Raw genomic sequence first — 5,788 nt, 5'->3', positions numbered from 1 at the left:
CTTCATTTTTTTTTTTTTTTTTTTTTTTTGCTTTCCATTTGCTTAGTAGATCTTCCTCCATCCCTTTATTTTGAGCCTATGTGTGTCTTTGCACGTGACATGGGTCTCCTGAATACTGCACACCAATGGGTCTTCACTGTTTATCCAATTTGCCAGTCTGTGTCTTTTAATTGGGGCATTTAGCCCATTTACATTTAAGGCTAATATTGTTCATTTAGCCCATTTACATTTAAGGCTAATATTGTTATGTGTGAATTTGATTCTGTCATCATGATGTTCGCTGGTTATTTTGTCTGTTAATTGATGCAGTTTCTTCATAGCATCGACGGTCTTTACAGTTTGGCCTGTTTTTGCAGTGGTTGGTACTGGTTGTTTCTTTTCATGTTTAGTGCTTCCTTCAGGAGCTCTTGTAATGCAGTCCTGGTGGTGACAAAATCTCTCAGTAGTTGCTTGTCTGTAAAGGATTTTATTTCTTTTTTATTTATGAAGCTTAGTTTGGCTGGATATGAAATTTGGGGTTGAAAAGTCTTTTCTTTAAGAATGTTGAATATTGGCCCCCACTCTCTTCTGGCTCGTAGAGTTTCTGCCGAGAGATCCTCTGTTAGTCTGATGGGCTTCCCTTTGTGGGTAACCCGACCTTTCTCTCTGGCTGCCCTTAACATTTTTTCCTTTGTTTCAACTTTGGTGAATCTGACAAGTATGTGTCTTGGGGGTTGCTCTTCTCGAAGAGTGTCTTTTTGGCGTTCTCTGTATTTCCTGAATTTGAATGTTGACCTGCCTTGCTAGGTTGGGGAAGTTCTCCTGGATAATATCCTGAAGAATGTTTTCTAGCTTGGTTCCATTCTCCCTGTCACTTTCAGGAACACCAATCGAATGTAGATTTGGTCTTTTCACGTAGTCCCATATTTCCTGGAGGCTCTGTTCATTTCTTTTCACTGTTTTTTCTCTAATCCTGTCTTCTCGCTTTATTTCATTAATTTGACCTTCAATCACTGATATCCTTTCTTCCACTCAATCGAATTGGCTATTAAAGCTTGTGCATGCCTCATGAAGTTCTCGTGCTGTGGTTTTCAGCTCCATCAGGTCATTTAAGGTCTTCTTTACACTGTTTATTCTAGTTAGTCATTCATATAACCTTTTTTCAAGGTTTTTAGCTTCCTTTTAGCAATGGGTTAGAACATGCTCCTTTAGCTTGGAGAAGTTTGTTATTACCGACCTTCTGAAGCCTACTTTGGTCAACTTGTCAAACTCATTCTTCGTCCAGTTTTGTTCCTTTACTGGCGAGGAGCTGTGATCCTTTGGAGGAGAAGAGGTGCTCCAGGTTTTAGAATTTTCAGCTTTTCTGCTCTGATTTCTCCCCATCTTTGTGGTTTTATCTACCTTTGGTCCTTGATGTTGGTGACCTACAGATGGGGTTTTGGTGTGGATGTGCTTTTTGTTGATGATGATACTATTCCTTTCTGTTTGTTAGTTTTCCTTCTGACAGGCCCCTCAGCTGCAGGTCTGTTGGATTTTGCTGGAGGTCCACTCCAGACCCTGTTTGCCTGGACATCACCAGCAGAGGCTGCAGAACAGCAAATATTGCTGGATATTGCTGCCTGATCCTTCCTCTAGGAGCTTCATCCCAGAGGGGCACCTGCCTATATGGGGTGTCTGTTGGCCCCAGCTGGGAGGTGTTTCCCAGTCAGGCTACATGGGGGTCAGGGACCCACTTGAGGAGAAAGTCTGTCCTTTCTCAGAGATCAAACACCATACTGAGAGAACCACTGCTCTCTTCAGAGCTGTCAGACAGGGACGTTTAGGTCAGCTGAGGCTGTCGGCTGCCTTTGTTCTGATATGCCCTGACCATAGAGGTGGAATCTAGAGAAGCAGTAGGCCTTGCTGAGCTGCAGTGGGCTCCGCCAAGTTCGAGCTTCCCAGCCTCTTTGTTTACACTGTGAGCACAAAACCACCTACTCAAGCCTCATCAATGGCGGACACCCCTCCCCACACCAAGCTGCAGCATGGCAGGTCTATCTCAGACTGCTGTGACAGCAGTGAGCAATGCTCCATGGGCGTGGGAGCTGCCGAGCCAGGCAGGGGAGGGAATTTCTTGGTCTGCCAGTTGCGAAGACTGTGGAAAAGCACAGTATTTGGGCAGAAGTTTACCATTCCACCAGGTACAGTCACTCATAGCTTCCCTTGGTTAGGAAAGGGAAATCCCCTGAGTAGAGTAAAATATGGAATTATAATATTATGGGAACACCATCATATGTTAGGTTCATTGAAATATTATTATGCAGTGCATGACTCTGTAAATTTTGGGCAGGCACAAACATTCTGTCCACAACACCTTCCCATAGGATTATTCATTTAAATTCAAAATGAGCCTGTGAGGTCAGCAAGCCTGATATCCTTGTCCCTGGGAATCAGAGCTGTTAAGAAACTTACTCACAATCAAGGTAAATGAGAGAGTTAGAAAGGAAACCCCTGGACTTCTGATTCCTGGCTCTAGCTCTTATTACTTCCCAGTATCACTTCTTGTAAACAAGCAGCTGGTGAACAAAGCTGCACCCACAGAAGCCAGGTTTGATGACAAAACATCAGAAGGTCCAAAGCCATTAGTGTACTCACAAAATCTCCATGTGGAAAAATAATAAAAGTTATGATACTTTCAAATTATTTAGTAATTGCTTGCCTACACATGAGGAAAATATTTTCCAGTGTTATCTTTAGAAAATAGGAAGAAGTATGTTTAGGAAAAGGCATTCCATAAACAAATTTGAATACCTTAATATCCCTAATACAAACAATGAAAAAGTTTAAATACACATATCTTGATAATCCCCTAAGTTGGAATGACATTTCATTCTTTTCAGGGTGAAGATACAATTGAAAATTGTTGAAATAAACATCTAGGCTACAATAGTCTCAGAACTTGGCAGAGTCAAGACAGCATGAGTTTGGACTATGTCCAGAACTAATGGTGAATTTGCCCCTATGGACTATTAGTACTTAAGTCCCTACATAGACTTCTTTTAAATTACTAGTTCAGCATTTCACTTGGTACTAACTTTCTTAAAATTGTGGTTTTCAATATGTTTTGCTTAAGAACGGGATTCAGTGTTCAAAAGGAATCATATGCTGAAGTCCAACATCGATATACTGTAATCAAGATAAAAGGCAAGCAGTCCTGGTTGAATGTTGAAGGGAGATAGTGAGGCCAACCTCCCCTCTCTACTCCCCATCTCTATTCCCCTCTCTTCCCCTTCTGCTCACCATAGGCCAAAAGCATGGCCATGGAGCAGCTTCCCTAGATGTTGTGGAAGGGGCCTGAAGGAAAGGCAGATTTGCTTGGTTATTACCTTAGCACAGAATACATTTTCCTGCAGAAACTGTTTCATGGATACTGGTTATAACCTTCACACCAAAAGCAGGATTTCAAACATCGAAGCCTTCAGCAGGTCCAAGCATAGAACTAAGGAGATCCTCAGAGCTACCTCACTGACCCCAGGACTGGACTAGAAATGTTTAGGTCTTAAAGGTGCTCCGTACAACAGGACAAGTTAGACCTGTTGGAGACAAAGTTCTCCATGCCTTGGGGCAGTGACCTTAACAAAGCTTCCATTTCCTTATCTATAGAACAGGCATAATAATACTACCTACCTCAGATGATTGTTGTGAGGATTAGAGGATGTAATGTACATAATGTTGTTAGCATGGAGCGTGGCACAGTCAGTACTCAGTACATGCTAGCTGTTAGCATTTGCCATCCTTGCCCTCTGAGGCATTATGTCTGAGCTCAGAAGACAAAGCACATCCTCAAAGAACAATACTATCATTTTTGAGAACCATGTGACAGCCACCATACATAAGTTAAACTCAATCATTAACAGTTTTCTTAAAAATAATTACACACCATAAAATTCACCCATTTAAAAGGTATATTTCAATGATTTTTACTAAGTTTACAGAGTTATGTAGCCATTGCCACAATCCATTTTAGAACATTGCCTTCACTTCAAAAAGATCCCTAATGCCTGTTTTTAGTCACTCCCTGTTCCTATGCCCAACCCCAGGCAGCTACTAAACTACTTTCTGTCTCTACAGATTTACCTGGACATTTTCGATAAATGAATTCATATGTGGGGTTTTTTTGAATCTTAGCATAATGCTCTCAAGATTTGTATTGTAGCATATATCAGTATCTTGTTCTTTTTTATTGCTCAGTAGTATTCTGTTGTATGAATAAACCATGTTTCATTTATCCGTTTCACCAGTTGGTGGACATTTGAATTGCTTCCAGTTTAGGGCTATTATGAATAAAGCTGTTATGAATACACAAGTCTCCATGGGGACATATGTTTTCATATCTATGGAATCATTTCCTAGGAGTGGAATTTCTGAGTTACATGGTATATTTATGTTTAACTTTGAAAAGAAATTTTCTATGGGTATAAAAGAATATTTCATTCTGGTTTTAATTTTCATTTCTCTAGTAGCTAATGATGTTGAGCATCATTTTGTGTGCTTACTGACCATCCACATCTATTCTTCAGTGAAACATCTATTTAAATCTTTTGCCAATTTTATAATTAGGTTATTTCTCTTGTTGAGTTATAAAAATTCTTTATATATTAGATATTAATCCTTTATCAGATATAAGATTTCATATATTTTCTCCCGGTCTGTGACTTGTCATTTTCTTAATGGTGTCTTTTGAAGCAAATAAGTTTTAAATTTTGATAAAGCACAGTTCATTAGTTTTTTTATTTTACAAATTATGCTTTTAGCATCATATCTAAGAAATATTTGCCCAATCCAAGTCACAAAGTTATCCTTTATATTTTCTTCTAAAATTGTTATAGTTTTAAGTTTTACATTAGATCTACAGTCCATTTTGAGTTACCATTTTTGTATGGTGATAGGGTCTAGATTCATCTTTTTACATGTGGATATCTAATTGTCCCAGCACCATACATTTAAAAAAAGCTATCCTTTTTCCCCTTTAAATTGTCTTGGCACCTTTGTTGAAAAATGAATTGGCTATAAACATAAGGGTTTATTTCTGGACTCTTAATTCTCTTCCATTGACCTATATGTTATTCCTTATGCCACTACCACACAATCATACTTATTGTAGCTTTGCCAGAAGTTTTGACATCGGGAAGTGTAAGTCCTCCAACTTTCAAAATGATTTTGGCTATTTTGGGTCCTTTGCATTTCCATGTAAGTTTTAGGATCAGCTTGTCAGCTTGTCAATTTTTGTAAAAAAAAAAAAAAAAACAATAGTAATAGTAAGCCTGCTGAGATTTCTGTGGAGATTAAGATGGCGGTCCTCTCCAAAATGACCTATATTGAATCTCAGTTTAGGCAGTATTGCCATCTTAATAATATTGAGTCTTCCAATCTGTAAACATGAAATTTCACATTTATTCCATTATTTAGATCTTCTTTAATTTCTCTTAAAAATGTTTTAGTTTTCAATGTATAATATTATGCTTCTTTTGTTAAATTTATTCCTAAATAGTTTATCTGATTTGATGCTGTTACAAATGAATTGTTTTCTTAATTTCGTTATTGGATTGTTCATGGTTAGTATATAGAAACACAATAGATTTTTGTATACTGGTTTTGTATTCTGTGACCCAGCTGAGCTCATTTATTCTAGTAGTGGGTGTGTGTGTGTGTGTGTGTGTGTGTGTGTGTGTGTGTGTGCGCGCGCGCGCGCGCACATGCTCCTCGGAATTTTCTGCATACAGGGTCGTGTTGTCTTTACATAAAGACAGTTTTTTACTTCTTCCTTTCC

The sequence above is a fragment of the Rhinopithecus bieti genome, unplaced genomic scaffold, assembly GCF_001698545.2.
Source record: "Rhinopithecus bieti isolate Rb0 unplaced genomic scaffold, ASM169854v2 scaffold_71999, whole genome shotgun sequence".
In the NCBI taxonomy this organism is placed as follows: domain Eukaryota; kingdom Metazoa; phylum Chordata; class Mammalia; order Primates; family Cercopithecidae; genus Rhinopithecus; species Rhinopithecus bieti.
The sequence above is the reverse complement of the archived record's forward strand: the minus strand, read 5'-3'. Positions refer to the sequence as shown.